Source organism: Caloenas nicobarica, chromosome 8 (genome assembly GCF_036013445.1).
Source record: "Caloenas nicobarica isolate bCalNic1 chromosome 8, bCalNic1.hap1, whole genome shotgun sequence".
Classification (NCBI taxonomy): Eukaryota; Metazoa; Chordata; class Aves; order Columbiformes; family Columbidae; genus Caloenas; species Caloenas nicobarica.
In genome coordinates, this window is record NC_088252.1 from 9,950,830 (window position 1) to 9,971,811 (window position 20,982).

Below are 20,982 nucleotides of genomic sequence, written 5' to 3' on the forward strand. Positions count from 1 at the left end.
GTGCTTGCTGAATGCCGTTTAACCAGTTCAGACATTCACATCATTTTTAGTCTGGAAGTAGCTGTGTGTTACCTTAGCCTGATGGATCAATTGATGGTGTTACTAAGTGTTTAATTCATTGAACGCTACAGGAAGAGAGGACTCTCAGAATGAAGGAAGCCATGCTGACCACGTAACTTGAAACCAGCTTACCTACAATTACTTGGGAGAAAATAGGTGGGGGAAACCACACGTTTGAGCTTCAGGGGCTTTTTCAGAACAGCAATGTGACTGTCATTTAAAACAGAAAAGAATCATCAAGACTATTTTCATTTTAGTTTACATTTGAACATTTCAGAAGACAAATAGTCTTCAAACTTTCCAAAATGCTTGGGGTTCTTCAAAATTGAAATACTTTGACGTACTTAGACAAATTGAATCCAGGATCCCTCTGCAAGAGCAGGAGAAGTAATAAGGCTGCTGACTGCTTGCAATGGTTAAATGTTTAGTCTATGAGATTAACAGTGGTTCTGGAAACCAAAGCAAGAATGATTTTTATTGCAGATGGTCATGATGGTTTAAGTTAGGAGTGAAGTCGGCACTTTGACATACTTATGAAGCTGAATATTTGGCTACTTTCATATATTACTGAAATAAAGATAACTTTAACTACAAATAATATGAATTGATGTTTTGGCACTTTGTAAAGGAATTAAGATAAGCTTCTTAAAAAAAAAAAAGATACTGCATCCTGAACTTACTGTTGCTCTAGCTATCTCAATCTGATATCTGCATTTATTTGAAGACACTGCCTACAGATTCAATTCAAACTATCTGTTACTAAAGTAGTCCACAGGACTCAGGTGAATGCTGTCTTCATGCTACTTTCATGAATTGATTTTGGTATGCATAGGATGCATAGGTGGGAAAAAGTCTGTGAGCAGGCTGTATCTGCCTTGAAAAGGCAGATAAAGTAAGAATATAAGAAGAGGATAGTACTGGATACTCCATTATTTTCCCTAAGAATTTAAAGGAACTTTAAAAAAATTATGTTAATTTAATTGCTAATTTTGACTTATTGCCTGCCAGCTTATTATCTCGTCATTTAAAAAGAGTTTGCTGATAGTGGAAAAAGCTCAGCATTACTTACGATGGTTTAAATTTTACAAGAGCAAAGCAATTGCATCATTTCCCTGAACAAACGGAAATAACTGATTTCTTATACAGGAAGCTAACAAAATAGACAAACATGAAAGGACACTCTTTAGTAATTTAAAATCCATTTCTATGTATATACACTGGAAGACTTCAATTATAGCTATGTAGAAATCATTGTCCCGGGTGTTGAAAAACAAATTGTTCTTGTTCTTCCAAAAATCATTTAAAGAGCTTTATTTTAAAAATAATAAACTTTTAGTTCTTTTTTTTTGCCTTTGGCTTTCAAGATTTTTAGCATACACTTGGGTCATGTTTTCACGTTTTTCTGTTCAGCTAAAATAAATTAATTTTTTAAAATGATGCCCAAGAGTCTCACATAATCACATTACCTCAGGAAACGGGGCTTGAGGAAAAATACTAAATATTGTGACACTTTTGATAAAAGCATGAAAGTAAATAACTATAAAATAGTAGTATATTATGTGTGTTTTAAAACAGAAGTCCCCACTGATTTTAAGACATCAGAAGGTAACCAGACTAAAAATAAGCCTTTCTCAGTTGCACATTTATGAAATCAAAATTCTGGGATATTTCTGATACAGAGCTCTTCCAACAACGAATAACTAGTCTGTGCTCCAGATAGATAATTGTGGTATTTTTGGTGAGAAACAAACAAACAAACAAAAAAACCACACACACACACAAAAAGGCAGACTCATGGTGAAGGAATCACCTGTATCTTGCTAGTCTTCAATGTGAAAACAGACAGAAGTTATTCCATCTCTAGACCTCCAGAAGAAAAGGAAACAGCAGCAAGCAAAGAAAGCATTGGGGGTGGGATGAGGAGGGAGTTTAAGAAGGAAAACAAAACAAAACACCCCCACAAAAAACAAAACAAAACAACAAAAAAAAGCCAACAACAACACCCCAAAACCCTACCAATCAAACTGTGGTTCTGGAAGCACGTGAACCTTCCGCGCTGAGTGCATCTCACTGAAAAAATAATCACGTCTGGTGAATTACATCAATTCAGGACTTCTGTCTTCATTATTTATACCACCCTAAATAATTTTTTATGCTGCTGAGTTCAGTGATGTTACAAACAAGCAAATAAGAGAGGAATTCCTTAAAAGAAGAAAGACTGAAACATTATTCTGTGTCTACACAAAATATTAAATTACTGAATATCTTTAATTTGTGAAGTCTGTAAACACCTCAACTCTCTACAGGTCTAAGGTTTATCCAGCCAGGAGTAGCTTTTTCTTGATCTAATCTTGGCTCAGACACATGAGGAGCCGTTGTCATTAAATTTGATGAAGATTCTTTTCTGCTCCCAGAGACTGAAATGACTGATATAATAGGTCATGGAAGTTTTGGCTGCCAGCTGAAGGAAGCAGAAGACACCGCTCCTATACCGAAGAGATTGAAGTGTTAAAAAGCAGCCATATAATTCTGCATGGCATTTCCTTCAAACAGTGCACATTTGAAAGCCTTTGATTAAGATTCAAACACAATTAACAACGTTTTCCATACCCTCAAGTTTTCTCAACTAGAAGACTAAAGCGTAACATAAAGATTCTGACAAAAAGTAATTATATACCAAAGTCTTGAGGAGTCCTCTCTGTATTCACTCAATGACAAGTAATTCCAGTGAAGAAGCATCACCTCCCCAGTTGCTTCACAAAGCCAAAACTTCAGAACGCATCCTGCTTCAGATTACAAACCTTTTAAACCCTAACACACAATACGTATCAGTATGAATTTATTCTATCGGGCAGCAATTTCAGATAGGGCTCAGTGACAAACACTATAAACAAATGCAACAACAGTGTCACAGATACCCAAAGTAAATGTTTACAGAGTCCTTTGGTTTTATGTCACTAGGAACAGGCTGTCCTGAATGTGGACAAACTGGAATTTGAGACACTGGTTAAATTTCTAATGTCAACCCCACCTCGTCTGACTAAACAATTCCCTGTCTATTTCTAAGGTATTCCTGACATTCCAATCTGGAAGTTGAAATCGACACCTCCATTTTCAAATCAGTACTTAAAGTTATATAAGAACCCTTCCTCTAGACCTAAGGCTTGATTGCAACCTGCCTTGCAGTTTAAACTGATTATGGTTGCCCAGCTTTGATCCCTTTTTAAATGCAACAGTTGGCCTAATTCTATTATTTTTTTTTTTGTCAGGAGTGCCAAGAATTGCATTATAGCTGTTCTGAACTTAACCAATATCACTGAGATTTTTTTTTTAGATGTCTTTTACATTGTTGTGCTATTGGATGCCAAGTGTTAGCTCACCAGCTATTCAAAATAATCGTTATTTTGTTGAAAAGAAACACAACAACCAAGGACCTGGCCTTTATGTTAGCCACTGTTCAATGTAAAAAATAAATCATACCTGAGCAATGCTTGTAGCTCACCCAGTACCAGCAGTTTAACCATGGAACTAAGAAGCGTTACAGTTTGTAGAAGACTATTAGAAAAAGCAGGAAGCCTTTGTACAAGTTTTCAGCTAATTCATTTGTTTGATGACAGCTGCTTCGGCAATTACCCCTTCTCCTGACCTTATGGTCTACCACAGTATGCTTCAGAGATTTCTGAGAAGGGCGACTATTACACCTAATGTGTTCGGACAACTCTACCATGTGTGCAAATTAATAAGAATGGCATATTCTATTCTATATTTTCCTTTACAAATGTTGTCCTACATTTATGCAACCTGCACATCTGCTTACCTGCTCTAACTAATGATAATGGATCTAGCAGGATGCAGGGAACACAATATTCCCTCAAGTGATGTTTTCAGGGGGAGAGATCTCCTTCCTCTATAGAAAGGTGGGAACCAGAACCAACTTCTTAACATGGAGAATAGATTTCTTATGAAATTCTCCTCTTCAGACACAGGAGGAAGAAATATTCACCCATCCATGAATGTAACTCATTAAAGGATCTAGGAGGTGGGAAGACAACTGCAGGTCATACTTTGCAATACTCACATTTAAACCACGAGAAGAAAATTTCTAACCAGTTACAAAAAAAGCTGCACTTCTGCCTCTGGTATTAAAAAATAAACACAATTAATATTAAAGAGTTCATGGCAACAGGTGCCTGGTATACTGCATAATGTCAGTTAGGTCTGTAAACAAAGATACACTTCGGCTTCATTTCATTTTCTAACACTGCATTTCTCTTTCTAAAGTAGTCTTTAAACATTTTGTAAGCTAAACTACATGAAGCAAAGTAAGAAAAGGTGCTGTAATACATTGCTGCATTAAAAAGGCCATTCAAATGTTTCTGCTGTCCTGTTTCAGTGACATTTCTGAATAAATGAATGTCTGTATTAAGAACAGCTCCCATATTACATTGTTCATGCAATTCATTAAATGAGCAGTTTATAGCCTTCTGATATTCACATTGAGGCAAACCCACCTGTATCAGTGACCAGATTTATAGCCCAGTCTCTGACTGAAAACACAGTGTACATTTTTTTATCCCTGAAAAGCAAATTCCCTCTCTTTTTATGTGAGCACAAATGGCATGAGCACAGAACCACTGGTACTCAGGAGGATAGTAGCAGCAAGATGCAGATGTTATAAGACTGCAAATGTACATAAAGCAGAATCTCCATAGAAAAGCAATATTACCAGGGAGGTTTGTGATGTTGCTTATCAGCTGCATGTTCAGCAGTATTGCAGAACTTGGAGTGTGATCTTGGAAGATGTCAGGATTCTTGCCTGGAGGGTTCGAGTCTACTAAATTTTGATAGTGTGAACAGAAATAAAATGTTTCTGCCTTTCCACATTTTTGGCAAGGGATCTCTGTAAAGCCTGGTGCACTGGCAGCCATATGACCTGCTTAAAAGAAAAAAAACAGTAGAATCCTCTACATATTTGCATAACTTCCTGCTGAATCTTTACATATATGTTAAATTCTACATACCTTGTTCAGGTAATCCAAAAAATCCACCTTCTTTCCCATTCTCTGTCCAGCACAGTGATACCTATTTACCTAAAAATTAAGAAAGAAGAACAAGTCCAAATAGAATATTATTTCTTTCTTTCTGAAATACTTTTCCTTTTTGGGGTATTCAACTCTGTCCATGAGGTGATGCTAGATTTGAAGCCACATCTCATCGCAATTTTAGCATTTTTTAACTATGAGCTATATGACTTCTAGATCATTAAATTATCCTGTAAATTGTTGCAACTGATTTAATTATGTATTACTTAAATTGCATGGTATTTTACACCCTGTAAAGAAGCCTTTTGCACAAGTCACAAGGTAAAGATGCTGTAATGTTTTTAAAAGCCTCTTCCAAACGTCGCAATGCATATGAAATGACAAGAAGTATTCCTGTAGAGCACTGATTATCAAAACACAGATTATATTAAGATGGTGAGTGAATGCATGTCTGTGAGGACAGGAGGGTTTCCATGAGTTCATTACTGGTGCTTATTAATTTAATAACAAAGTCACTTCAAAATTCCCAAGGTTTCTGTTCTCAGCTACACAGATCTCTTGCTGTAACTCGAAATATTTGAGGGAATACTGCATTTTCTATCAGACAAAACAATAAGTATTACTATTAATAAGCTGTTGAATATTTCAGCACTTCAGAAATATAAACTCTACAGCTTATAGGATCGGAGCTACTGTTTGCAATTTGCTGTCAGATACAAAGGGATTGTTCTAATATGTTTGGTATTACTGCCAGCTAATCCTTTTCTGATTTCTGTGAATATGTCACAAGCTAGTAAAATAAAACTATGGGATGGTGTTTTGTAAGCAATGCAATAATAAATACCCAAATAAAGTTTTCTTAAACCCAATTTAGCCTGCAAATAACAGCTTCAGGAACACTTCCTGGAATCTAACCTATTATTACTTGGAGCCAATTTTCACAGGAAAAAGATATGAAACTGTATCTCAGCATTAAACCTTTAGTCTGGGATTCAGAATTTACCTACTCTTTTTAGTATGTATAGGATATTTTTAGCTTAGTGCATTAGTAGACCCACACAGTAAAAGAGGATTATGAGTTTTATTCTGACAAATCCTGGGTGTTTTGCTCAAAATGTATAGGATGTTTGAAAAAGAGCATTTTGATTTTCTAATTCTACTTTTTGTGGAGAAACATGAGGTCCATTTTGGATTTTATTTGGCTTAATAATATTAATAATAACAATTAAAAAATGGCTTAGGTTTAGGAGCCTAAAATCGTATAATGTCCCAAAATAAGCCTTGCCTTTCATGACATGTCCCCATCCAATAACATCAGTGGTGTTTCAAAAACATAAAACTGAAGCTTCGGAGAAAAAGCAAGAAAAATCTGGCTTTAGTTTACTTTTACAATATCTCTGAATGATGCCCAGCTGATGTGCTGAAGAAAGAGGCTTGTGGTGCTTTCGTAGAGATATTGTATTAGCTTGCAACTCATGCTATTGTCTTGTACATCTATTACAGAGTACCAGAAATTTCATTTCAGAGAGATTCATAATTTTTTAACAATCTCCTTTGCCTGAAACAAAGTAAAATCAGAAAACAAGGGAGAAGCCTTGCAAAATGAAAGTTTAAGGGAAAAAAAATGCTTTCAATCAAATTAAACTGTTTAATTTCAGGTTAGGTTGCTCCCACTGCACCCATGGCTCTAGGAAATTTTAAAACATTGAAACACACAATGATCATGAAACAAAAAGTAAAATATTTTTCACTTTTCAAATGCAAACTTTTGATGTCATTAGAATATTTGTCAAAACAAACTCAGAGGTCGCACCTTACTATCCTGCTGTAAATCTTGGACAAATGACTTGTTCAGTGATGAAAACGAGTTCATCTGGAAACTTCCTGAACATGAGCACTGAGCTACCTCTTCTTTTTACTTTTGTTTGGCAGATGAGCATTCAATATGCGTAATTTGGTGCTCAGGACTTCCATGTCCCACATAACATTTATTTGAAGCATTTTTCCTTATTATAGCTTAAGTTTAAATCTTACTGTAAGGGGCCTTTCTTTCCCAGAGTTGTGAAATTTCTCCCACCTTGATTAATAGATCACAAATACTTTAGGGAATGGACAGACATGAGTGGTGGCAGCAGCAGCAATTGGTATGTCAGTATTAGTGGGAAGATAAGGTCAGGCAAAAACACAAAACATATATAAATATCTGACACAGAGAAGCAGCACAGTACAGAAGATGAAAATGATTCCTTAGTGAAATGGATCTTGAAGCATGAGGCATAGTATTTGGTAAGGAGAGGAAATTAAATTTTACTTTGAAATTTTAGATCATGTATCTTCTTTTTTTAAAGAGATTTACTGATAAGATGGTTATCAACTTATATAAAACATGGTACTAGACGGTCTTTTAAATGACAGACTTTCACAGACCCATATTTTAATGTGCGATGTTTTGGGACGATACAGGTTATCAGAGCTTCCCAAATTATTTCACAGCACAAATCATCTTTAAATGAAACACCATGTTCTTAGTTGACTTTCCTTTTGAATTACTTTTCTATTCACAGCTGCCCACCACCCCTTTAGCAATCAGGCAATGTGTGGACACCCCTCCACCTACCCACTCTGCTTGAGACACTCACATCAGGTTCCCAGCGCTTTTACCTGCAACAGACAGCTGCTTACCTGGTAGGCGTCATCCCCACGCTGCAGCCGCTTTCTGTGGGAACGTAGTTAGGGACTTAGGTGCTCATTTCCATAATCACTTAATGGTTCCCGTGGCTCCAGGGATGGGGCAGAGCAGCAGTTTGGGGTGGCGTTCCTGGTGGCTGAGGAGCAGCCGTCAGCTGGTGCTCAGCAGCAGGCTGGGAGCCGCTGGGGTCTGGACCCACTGACCAGAGGAGCCGTTCACCAGCAGTTCTGAAAGCAAACGTACGCCCTGTTCTTGTTCTGTTTCCAATATGTAATCCGATGTAGCAATTAATTACTTACTTCTTTAAGTAATTAATTACTAACTGCTTAAGAATTATTGCAATACTGTATGTAGAAGTAAAAGTTACTTAAGGGTTTTAGAAAATTCTTCAAGAAAGCAATTGTTGCTAGTTGTAGTCAAAATTATTTGTTATAATTATTAACAGTAATCTCTGCCTAGACATAATTAGACTGAAAGCAATTTTATAGTGGTGCACTATAATTATGTCATTAATAAGAAAAATAACAGATTATATTACTTTAATTTTACATATTATACATTTAAAAGCTTGACAATTAAAGAACAAAGCATTGAATTAAAAAACAAAGTGTGCACGAAGTTTTGGGATTATTTCTCACACTAATAACATGTTAAGGCAGAGCTTAAAACCCAAAGATTATTGTTAAGTGCTTATAAATATGAACCGAAGTTTTCAATATATTTCAATTTCAGAGCTCAAGTTCATTGGTCTCCAGTAGTTCTAAACTCTTCTGCAATTTCTATTCAACCAAATTCATGGGGAATGTATCTTTCAGAGATCTCCATGTTTGTCTGATTAACAAAATAAGTTATTTCACATTTGTAATAGATTATTGGTTACTTTTCTGCTAGCTTACTCTCAGGCCCATTTCAGCATAATTTAAGCAGAGGCTTCGCAGTAAGCAAACATTTGAGGTATCCTACTGAACTGTATTTGTTCAGTCTTCCTTTTTTTCCCCTATATTTTTTCGTAAGGTCTTAATACATGCTTGACAGTAAGTAAGTGGCCAAGGGTCTTTCTAAATTTAAGCACAAATTATTAAGGAAAAAAGGTAATTTCAGAGCATAATCATAAAATATTAACTAGTTATACGGAATGTTTCTCTTTGAAACAACCAAACAAATGAGTTTCTGGTTTTTAATAAAATGGAACTATATATCACAAATAAAAAAATATTTTGCTGAAAACTGTACATAGGTGGTTTTTTGCAGGGGGCACTGGGGAGCAGTATGTGAAACACATTTTCAAATCAAGTACATATTCAGCAGTGAATAATAATATTTCTGATAAGCGCTTATATATTGCTTAGACAAAGACAAAGCTTTTTTTTCATTTTTCTTTTCACATGTTTTTTGATGGGCTTTTATTCTGCAGAATATTATCAATAATCAGATAATTTCCTAAGCACAAAACTACAATATGTTATCTTAGATTTTTTTTTTTTTTTTTTACCAGCACTGCGGAGTGGAAGAGGCTGGGAGGCTCCTGTGAGGTACCGGGGGGTGGTCCAGTCCTGCGCCTGGCACGTGTAGCGGGGACTCTGCAGGGTGTTTGCGACCACAGGCGCTGGGGGAAGCCAGGATGGATTTATGGTCTTTCCCAGACCCATTCCTCAGTGGCCCTGTGGACAAGAGCATTTACTGCATGCTTTAACCCGACCAGCCAGTGAGGTTTTCTAAGTGTTTGCAAGTATCTCATACAAATAAAGGCCTATTCTTTCTGTAGTCATCATCTTATAAAGAAGGATGCAAATTAGCTTTTGTGCAGATCAAGATGCATCACTTTGGCGAGGAAATTATTCCCATGGTTTTAATCTAAAATATTTCACCACCTTTTCAAAGGAGTGGTATGTATAGAAGAAATGAACGTAATCCCTCTTTACCCAAAACCTTTATGTTTAAAATAAATAATTGTGACTGCTAAAGCATCTGCTAGACCTGCAGATAAGACACTGTACTACGTGTTCCTCCACCCATATATTTGGAAAAAAAAAAAAAAAAAAAAAGAATTCTGCACAAATTCGGCCTAACTCCTCCTCCAAGTTATTCACTGTAGCAGCACTCATGAGAGACCTAACCTACTTTTACTAGAATCTGAGGCAAAATGCTCATTCATGAGTCTGAAAATCATTTTCATTCACTACTGAAAACAAACAAACAAACAAACAAAAAACAAACACAATGCTACATTTAAAAAAAAAAAATAGGTAGCTTTTGGCTTTCAAAGTGAATAGCTCCTTTTTGTATGTGATTAAGGTTTTTACAGGAAATGAGTACCATTTGCTTTTTTAAGCTACTTTTAAATGATGAGTCACACGGTAAAACTGGAGTCAATTTATGGAGCATTTCGAATTTTTAGTTTTGCCCATCGTATTTGGTGCTAATGATAAATCCCTTTTTAATGAAGTTAAATAATAAGCAAAGCTCATGTGGCCTTTTTTTTTTCTTTTCGCATGTTCATTTTAGATCAAACCTCTTACTGTCCTGGATCATTAGTATTATGCAAACTAAAAATGCCATATAAAAACTCTAGTTTTAATCCCAAGCCATGGGTTGCACCATAATTTATTGTAGTCAAATTATCATAACAAATAGCAGAGATGATGTAACACTATATTTCAACATGTTTTACAGCACCACAATGTTATTCTAGTGATTATACTTTAGTTGGAATAAATATTACTAAATTTGAGACAGATTTATTATGGGTTTAGATTTTTTTTCTGCTTGGGCCAGGAAACAGGATTTATGCAGTAACTCTTATTAACATTAATGAGCATTAATTGCTTATCTCCCTTGTGTACCATGAGGAGTTTCTATCCCTCTGGCTGTCCTGTATGTTAGCACCTTTTAAGGTTTGATTTGGGAGCAGATTGTTCCTCCAGTTTCAGCACCATATAAAAGGAGGCACCAAGCCAGAAAAACATTTGAATCCTTTACAAATTTTTCCCTTCATCTCTATTGCTCTTGAGAAACCATCCCCTGCCAGTCATTTGGGAAAGAGAACCCAGGCCAAAGCATGTGCAGTCTTTTTTGCAGACACTGTGCTCTCCTGTGTGAATAAGAGCAAATGGCACAGGCAGGTCAAATCAGACCCCACCTTTCTGCCCCTCATTCCAGGTGCAGAGAGCAAGGCAGCCATATAAAGGACTCGAGATGAAGAATCCCATTTTGCTTTGCTGTCATAAACTGGTAAACTATGGTCTTGATTCCTCATTATATGTTCTGCAAAGAATATATAGGGAGAAGCAGATTGTTACCAGAGAAATGTGAATTTCTGTTGGAAATAAATACAAAACAGACTTTTTGGTGAGATGCTGAACTGTGGGAGAAATATGCGTTATCCTGCTGACTGGTCACTGATCCCCACATTTCTTAGAGTCACAGAAACCACTCTATGATGTTGAAAAAAACCCATTTATGGTATTTCCAGCTAGCCCTAAAACAGCAGAGAAAAAACAAACTCCCAAGAGAATCTGTTCTTACATCAACAGCCCAGTTCTGCACACTACTATGGCTCTGACTGTTCAAGTTATGAGGTTTTCAATAAACATTTGAATTTCTGACCTGCTTGTCAATATCTCTAATGAAGAAAAGGCTAAATTCTGCGTTCATGTGCACCACTACATTCCATTGAGTTCAATGATCTTGACCTGAAATAGCTGATTTTTATTTGATGTTTACATTACAGTACCATTACATTACAGGAATGTCTGCATCTGGCCTATGCAAATTTTCTTTCCACATTATAAAATCACTGTTTTACTGCTGTTCTCATATTTACTTTTCAATCATCTTAACATCTCAGAAAACAATGTATTTTAGATACAGGCCCCTGTAAACTTAACCTGTAATTAGACAAGTTACCCTTCACCTTATGTGCTGGCCAGAATCTCATAGACCAAGTAGTTGATAGAAACGAGTAGAAACTGGGCGATATTTCTCCATTACGAGCTAAATCTTTCAGTGTTTCAGAAAGGGGGAAAATACAGGAAACAGCTTCAGTTTTTCAGTTTGGAACCTGCTTTGCTGTAATTCTGAGACATGGTCTAAAGCACAGGTAATTGATCATAATGAAAAAAAATGCATTAATGAAAATATTGACAAAAGCCAGCCCACCTGTCAAAGAAGAGAAACCTTGAAAAGAAATGGCAGGGTTTGGAAGGTCAAGGCTCAGTGTGGTGTAATCCCTACCATCTGTGTTCAGGCTGGTGCTGTTCTCAGACTGTCATATACACTCTCTTCTTCGAAAATAATAGACAAGGGAAAAAAAGCTTACCCAACAGGGAGCCTAAATGTAGTTAGCTTTATAGAAAACGAAAAAGCACCACTGTATAAACTTAAGATGACCCTTAATTTTCCTTCCCCTTGACCTACACACGTCCACAATTGGTTTCAGAGCTGTAGTGGCACTGGGAATGAAAATAACTGAGCAACCAATAAAATATAACAGTATAACAACAAGTTGGAATAGTAGGCAACCATACCCAATGCAATCAGCCAAGCGTGGTATTGCCCTGCAAACACACTAAAGTGATCAAAAAGTTTCATCCCTCAGCTTTTGAAGGGAGTGTGTTTCTTGCCTTGAACATACAAAAGGCTACGGGTGGAGTCCTGTGCCCACAGAATTACAATCCTCTAAAGCCGTGCTTGGCTGCCACCCGTGGTTACATCACCCTCTTGGATGTTCAAGATGTCCTGCTCCCTAAAGCTGTGCTTCTGGCCATTTTCTGACAGTGTGGGGAAGCTTGACATGCTTGTACAGTCCTATGGGATTCGGTGACTGGGTACATGTTCATATGTTGCATTTGCAGAGCTCAGTTAGACATATTCTCAGAAAATACCCACTGTCTCACAGTCCATACGCACATGGCTACAACAGACACCTTCGATAGCCAGCACCCTAATATAGTTACTACTCAGAGCAGGAAAAGTTGGGTTCAGTGTCCTGTGTTTTCCGAACACTATTAACCTCGTTAATAATCGGTCTTGTATGCTGCTTGGACATAAAATGAATGGGAGTCTTCTTCACCCACAAAATACTGTAGCTTGCTGATCAGGTCACTTTGTGTGGTCTGGAGTTCAAATCCCTCAGGCAGAGGAGGAAATTGAATTCAGGTTGCCCACACACTGACAGGATATATTAATCACAGAGTTATTATATTAAATAAGGGCATTAGCTCCTCCATGGCAATTGTGCTTTGAGATAAAAGATTTAGAAATGCAGTTCCAGAAGCTGGAATGGGAATTCCAAGTGTTGCATCCAAACATCATCTTACCATCAAACTTAAGAGGGACAATGTTTAAGATACAAGCTTGTCTTAGTATATCATGTCAAAAGCAGAGGCAGCTGCATGCTTGCTTTTTCGTTTTGATTCCTCTGCTTTCACATATCCACCTGCATTGCCTCAGGGAGCCTGTTCTGGAAGTTGTTCCTTCCAGAAGGTGGCCAGGTATCTGCAGTGGTAATGATCCAGCATTGGGTCTAACACAGGCCCTTTAGGTTCCTTTGCTGCTCTAGTCTAGGTTATTTCAGACAGGAAACTCAAGAACATGAAAGATTTTCAAAACCATTACAAAATTCAAAAATTTTGTAATTTACTTTCAAAATACAGTGGATGCATGGAGTCAGTAGGCTGTCACTATCTTGGAGACTTTTTTGTTTTAGACAGACGTTTTCCTATGAAAAAGGTTCATCTATTAAAATCATGATAAAGAAATTTTTATAGAGCTTTTTACTCCAGAGTGCTAGACCTTTGAAGCTACCAAGCATAACCAAACAGATCCCTCAGAAGTCATGTTGTATACACTTGTGGGAAATCGTGTAATTACTTTTAAGTGATAAAAACTAAGACAGTATATCTAATCAGCAGGTATATGTTCAATATACCAACCGACCAAACAACAACCACCAAAAAACCTGCCTCCGTGCACAAAGCCAGAACATACCACATAAAATATCCCTTTGTTAAGTGCAGATGCCTGGGAAAACCACCACAATAAAAAAAACATATAAAAAAAGAATATTGCTCCACAAATGTCTGATTAAAAAGGTTCTCCATCCCTTTGGAAGAAACACTGAACAGTAACATGGGAAAAGACACATGACAAAACCCAGTGTGGGACTAGATTGAAATTTCTTCATTTATATTAAAGTTACGTAACGGAATTAAAACTTATAAAAATAGATAAATAAATATTCTAAGAAAATCATGTGGTCAGACTTACCTTTACTCGTAAGAGGAAAGAAAATTAAAATAAAATGAAAAAGTAAAATTGAAATCGAAAATTGAGGTGGAAATGCAATGAAGCCTGGGTATTGTCGCACTGTAGTGCTGAGTGGCAAAAAAATGGAAAGGTAGAGAGAAAGAAGTGAGGAAGGAAAACCTAAAACCCATCAAAATTTTTATTAAAAAAAATTCTATGATAGACTGCAAAAAAAATATTCTTTTGAAATTTCCAAAGAGTTTGGTATTTTATGCACTGTCCTGCCAATCTTATGGAGCACCTGAAAAAATAGTGTGAAAGAAGTGAAAACATTCACAGGGCTGCATTTCTGTGCAGAAAGAACGAAAGAAGCCACATCACAAATGAAGTTACTAAGACAATAAAGATTTTCGTTTGCGATGAAGCTCATCATCCTTTAGGAACAAACTCTGACATTGTCTGGGAATAGCACTCTCAGCTCACAATTCTAAGCAGTTTATGTCAACATTTTTTTCTTTTTATCCTCAGGGATATGTTTTTTTTTTTTTCCTCCTACAAGAAGTGTCAGCTGTGGTCAACATCCAGTAAGTGCAAAATTTGTACATTACAGCATTATTGATACATTGCTAGTACTATCCCTTGTATATTAGTTAACTTTACAGGAAAGAGAAAGAGCTACTTTTTCCCTCTTTTATTTTTAGAAATAAAACTGTTAGGGAATAGACTACCTTAATTTATTGAATTATGTGGTATACTGCTTCTTGTCTAACAAAAATATTTTACAAAATAAGCTAGTATCTCAAGGGGTAAAGATCATTCTACACCATGTACGTGGGGGCAGGAGATGTTCTGAAGTATCACTTCTACATTTCAATTTGTCACGATTGTTTCAGCTCTCAATTCCCCTTTGCTTTTTTTCAAAGCCGCTGGAGAGCAGGCAGGAGTCACGAGACAAGGCACTTGCTGAGAAGGACTGCACAGTCCCATGCTCAGGCTGACAAGCTGGCAGTAGATATCTTTCATTCAGTACATCTCTATAAATTGCACAAAAAAATGCCTGGGGAGCCTTGGTAATGAATACATCAACTTTTACCCTGCTTTGTAAAAACAGCTATAAGGAAATGATTTCTATGCTACAGAGGGGGTACACAAGCTAAAAAGAAAACATAACACTTGCCAGAAAAATAAATGCACTGCTCCATCAGCAAAATGAAGGAGAAAGATAAAGTGCTCTGTTTAGCTATGCCATCTGAGTTTAAGTAGACTATATACCCTTCCCCTTCTGACTGGGGGGGCAAACACCATCAACACAGGTACATACAGTTTCTAGGCTTCCATGCAATGCTGCTCACCACTCAAGCGGAAACTTCAAGGAGTTCTTTCACTTAAAAATAAAAGCTAGGAGAAATAAATGAGAAAAGAGCCTGTCATACGATATGTTGTCACCAGTCACAGAATCTTAATTTGCAGAATATAGTATACAAAAATGAAGGGTAATTGTAGGAAATTTCAGCTGGGAATAGTTTTTGTGTGTGTGTTTTGTGGGTTTTTGTTTATTTTTTTCCTAATACATAAAGAAGTAAACAGATGAGACCCAGTAAGAAAAAAGAGAGAGAAAAGAAAAGAAACATTGTACAAGATGCTTCCCAACTTCTCCATACATGGTATGGGCTACTGATTTCACTGCCCCACTTTGGCAAACCAAAGTTTGGCCCTGTCCCTGCAAAGGCCAGCACGTGTGTGGAGCCGTTGCCATAAGGAAGAACTGCTGCTCCCAGAAATCCTCAGTTCCAGTTAGCGCTTCCATCCGACAGCAGGAAGGACCCCAGTGCCTGAGTTGCCCTCAGTCCATACCTTGCTGACCCTTTGTCAGGTGCCAGGTGAACCTCTACAATTTTTGTGCTGCACTCCGCTGTTGCCAGAATCTGGAGGAACTGGAAATGGGTGTTGTTGGGATAGTTAGGAAACATCAGGAGTTTTGTGCGTTTTACTCTCTGGTTTCTTGCATTTCTCTGCTAACGTCCAGTTCGTAACTAACCATAGCTGAACTGAAAAGAAAAATAACCACACAGCCCGTGACTGAGTTTTCATTGAAACAGCTTTCTGAATTATTTTCATCAGTTAGAATCCATGTACAGACCTGTGCAACACAAATAGCAGAAGTGTCTGAGATGGGGAATTACATGGCCCGTCAGCTGGCCAGGCTGGATGGGCTGCTCCATTGTACATATTTATGGTTCTGAGTTGAACCCTCAGGGTAAAAGTGAACAAAGAATAGACTGTTTTTCTCCTATAGCATCTGGGTGTAAGCCTTATTTTGCCAGCAACCGTGGTGTTTATGGGCATGTTTTACTGGAAACCTGCTGCTTCTCACAACGTTTCCTGAGCGACTGTCTTAGTAAAACTGCATCTGGAAATGACAAGCACACAGCTGTAAATCTGAAAAGCAGTGTGCAGCCCTAATAGCTAGCAGCCACAGCACGGCTGTCCTGCTGAACATTGAAAAGATTTACAAAGACAAAGCAGAGCAAAGAATATGTTTCCGAGTGCTCTGTGATCACATTACACCTCTTCCTCTTCAAAGATTTTCTTTTTTTTTGTAGGCAGAAAAGAGGCTATCAGTGCTCTTTGAGTTAATGCGTATGGGTAAGTGACCTATTATTGCTTACCTGCCTAAGACACCCAAAATTTCTGCCCTGCCCATATATCATCCAAAGCAATGGCTAGCAGTGTAGTATATTTTTCCTTTTTCGCCTGAATTGGATCCATAACGAGAGAAAGGCCACGAAAATGAGATAACCTAAAAAAAAAAAAAAAAGAAAAAAAGTTGTTACTCTGGTGTGCACCATTTTGTGTTATGCAGGAAGTGTTTCTGAAATGGTATCACCACAAAACATTTATGCAAGAGAAAGAGGCGAAGAAGATTTTTACTTTTCATTACCATGTCCCCTAAGCAGTGAAGTGCTGAAACCAGTCTGGAATCTCAGTCTCCTGATGATTTGAACAGCAATTGCAAGGGAAGGGTGGTGGGAGGGAAACAATGGTGACCACCAACACATGTTGCAGCAATATTGACTCGGCTGACAAGGGGAAGCATCGCTTCGTTGGACCAGTCATTTTCCAGGAGAACTGGGGGCTGGAGCCAAGGTTTTGGAGTATGAACAACATGGCACATTGCCCAGCATTGTAACGAAGTATACTTGTTCTCTTCAGTATAAAAAGCTAGGCAATAAGCTATTTATTTAAAAATATTTTTTAAAGTAATATTAAATTAATAAAATTATTAACATTTAAAACTAAAACAATCTTCTTTACACTCTTAGAGCAAGGAGTTTTAATTCTTCCATTCAAAACATTTTTTTCTTTCAAATGCTCATCAGTTTTACTAAACAATACTTAAAGATGCTAGAATCTTTCAACAAACCACCTCGCTTGACCTAAGAATTTTTGCAGTTCCTGCAAAAATTAGCACTTAGGCATATTAATATGTAGAGGTGTGTGTTTAAAACTTGTTTTTATTAGTTTTATAATAGGTTGTTTGCTTAAAACTAGGTGTTAATTTTATGCATATAAACATATATATGTGTGTGTGGTGTGCTTCCTTGCTTGTTTTTGGATTTGCAATGGCAGAAAACCCAACAGCAATTATTCACCAACTTTTTCTGAAGGAAATGCTAGTGAATGTGCAAGATTCCTAGTTATGACCTTGACTTCACCTTTAGATTTTAAAATAACAGCTATTTAGCATTTGGGAAGAGTCAGCAGCCCCCTATCAGGATTAAATCCACTAAAAACATTTCCTATTAGTCAGGCACAAAGTAGCTGGAAGAGACATACATTTTTGTTTTCTGCAGTGCCATTCCTTTGCTCTGGCCTTCGGTTAAACAGTGATGATAATGCTCCTCACTCGGCTTGTTTGAAGATTAAATTAGCTGCTATTAGTTCAGCTCTTTGAAGATGTACCCAAAGTGGTAAGTGCTAAGTGTTATTAGATGAATTTTAGTCATTAGACCCTAGAGAAATTTGTTGCTTTGTATTAGTTCTTGAGAGGTGCAAAGCCTGGCTGCTGGCCCACTTGAGCACCCTGGGTCCCCCTCCGCTCAGCACTGTGTCTGTCCTTAAACAGAGTCACCTTAAATGCATTTAAAGGACCAGCCTGCAAACTGGCTTTAAAGAGTACTTGTTGTTTTTTACAATTAAGAAAAAGCTTTTCATTTTCTGAAAATTTCTCTGCCTCTTTTTTAACCAAAGTTTAGAGAAGCAAATCACCTACATGATTCACTAAGCTGAACTTTGATTTCATTTAAAAAAAAAAAAAAAAAAAAAAAAAAAGCTGGCAGTCTGTCTTTCAAATTTAAAGAAAAATGGACAACTAGATTTTCTAGTAGATTACTCTAGATTGGAAAAAGTGTAACAGAGGCAAGAGGTCCTTATTAAAGCCCTCTAGTGGTAAGTCCTGTTATACTATTTGTTAACATAGGAAATTGCCACATTAGTAGAGTATTTTATTTAGGATATTTAACAGGAAATTAGATGCATCTGTCCTTAGAAGGTGGGAGAGGAAAAAGAGAAATTGTTAGTACAAGTTAAGTCTTTCTATATAGAAATAATTGTGATGTAAATGTACAGTGTAGTAGAAATGCTAAATACCAAATGTTGTAATCAGAAAAGGCAGCAAGTGCCATTGTAATCAAATTACAAGATCTGTCCTGCAGGAACTGATAACTGGTATGGACTGAGAAAGCCTCTGCAAAATTAAAGCTGACTCAGTTCTACATCCAGTGTCACAGTGTCTAAAACTCAGGATTTGAGTAGACTGGTGGATTGCTGTGAAGCTGCCAGTGAGTGTGTTGTACCAGCCACAGGGATAAACAACCTTTTCCATTCCCCAAGGCCATAAATCTGGCACTTTTCATCAGCCACTATATTGACATTATAGTATTTTTCTCAGACTTCTTTCCTTTGTCTGTAAAGTTCTCTTCCAAAAGAAGTACACAAGTGATACAGTTCAAGGCAGCAGAGAGAATAACACAGAAATGGTTCAGTGACAATAACGTAGAGATTAGGAAAAACAAACAAACACACAGAACTATTTTAAGATGTATTACATCGTGGCTGCCTTTTCCCAAAAGAAACTGTGTAAAAAAATTAATATTTAATTTAAGCTTGAACAGTTTTTGAAAGAAAGACAACCTTACAGTTTGTTTCTTGGAAACAATTTCAGGATTTTAACAACAAAACTGATAAGGAGGACATGCCCAGAGCCTGACAGATAATCATCCTGTCTGTCTCAGCCCCAGGTTAATAGACTTTATCTGTATATTCTACACAGGGTTGTACCTGAATCTATTTCAGTTGTTAAATGGCTAAATAGTAGCTAAAGTGAATGGCAGATCATTCAGTGTTTCTCAAGAATAACTCTCCCAGAGTTTTGTGGGAGGAAATAGCATTACTCTGACGGCTCTGAGTGTTTCTTCAGCATCTCTTAACCATCTAGATGATTTTCTAGAGTGCTTACCTGAACAGAGGTGCTTATTACAAGTACTCATTTCAAGAAAGTGTTTTGAGAGTAAAAGAATTATAATAGACTTTCAAGAGATCCTCTGGGGAAATAAGGCTGGTACTGGAAAAGACAGAACATCCTTGCTGAATAAAATACTTTTGTAAGGAATATCAAAATTAAGCACGACAAGCGATCACTTCCAGAAGGGGATGTTCTTTACCCTGGGTACTTCATTGTGACCTTTCTCACGTTCCATAAGAGCTCTAAAGTGTCCAAATCGTCTTTGGACTATCCCAGAAAAGTGCTAAAGACATTTATTTGTATTGTATGATATTTTCTAAAATATTTTTTTAAAGTCAAAACAGTGAAGTGGTCCTGAACAGTCATGAAAATTAGGATAATAACATTTATGTTGGTTTGTTTGCAGTTGTGACATAAAACAAATAAGATTAATAGTAAACAATTAAATACACATCACTTACTAGCAGGAGGTACCCTGAAAGTTACCCTTTGGAAAAAGGATGACCACTTGGTAAGGTATTGGCCATGTCCAATAAAAATGTACAATGAACACACTGTGTGGCAAAGTTTAATTTCCTGACTCTTGTAGGACTTAAATCTCAACTGTAATAAGACTATGCTGTTGCACAAAGGGCACTGTGAAGCAGTGTGATGCAATGGTCACAATGCAAGCTGAGTGCAGAAAATTACGTTCTTTTCCTGGATCTACCATTGGCTTCCAAAATAATTTTGTACATGTCACTTCTACAGCTCAATTTCCTCTTTGATAAAAATGGGAATAGCAATGCTTTCTCACCTTTGACATTCATGGATGAAAAGTGCTAAGTATTAATAATTCATGAATTTATCAACCTCAAGCAGAGTTGTGACCTTGAAAATAGAGAAGTTCCAAAGAGTCTGCAGAGGCTGCTGAGGAGATCATTAGAACTATTTATTTTAACAGGCAAGCATGTGGATGTTATGGTGATGCTTGCAGGGCCGGAGGAGGAGAGGCAGCAGGACACACTAGATAGTGTGGTGGTTTTCGTGCCTAGATAGACAGAATTATGAAAACACAGCACTGAGCAAAGGTTGGAATGAGCCCATCATATCTAAGTGGAAGGCTTGCTCACCTCCTGGGAGAATCTGAGCAATGTTTTTCAAAACTCTCCATGCTTCAGTCCCATACCTTCTGGAGTAGTTATAGCAAACACTCATAACTATTGATTAGTGTGGCAGTACAAGGGAACTCACAATAAAACCTACTTCTCAGTAAAGATCACTTGAGAACATTTTTCTTTTTTAAAGTATTAAAATGATCAGAGAAACTGAGGTTGTGAGCGTTTGTAAATCTTTACTAAAGAATGGCAAATCCAAGACAATTATTAATCACTTGAGTTCTACAAATTTTCCCTAAGAATATTTTTCATATGGAAGTCACC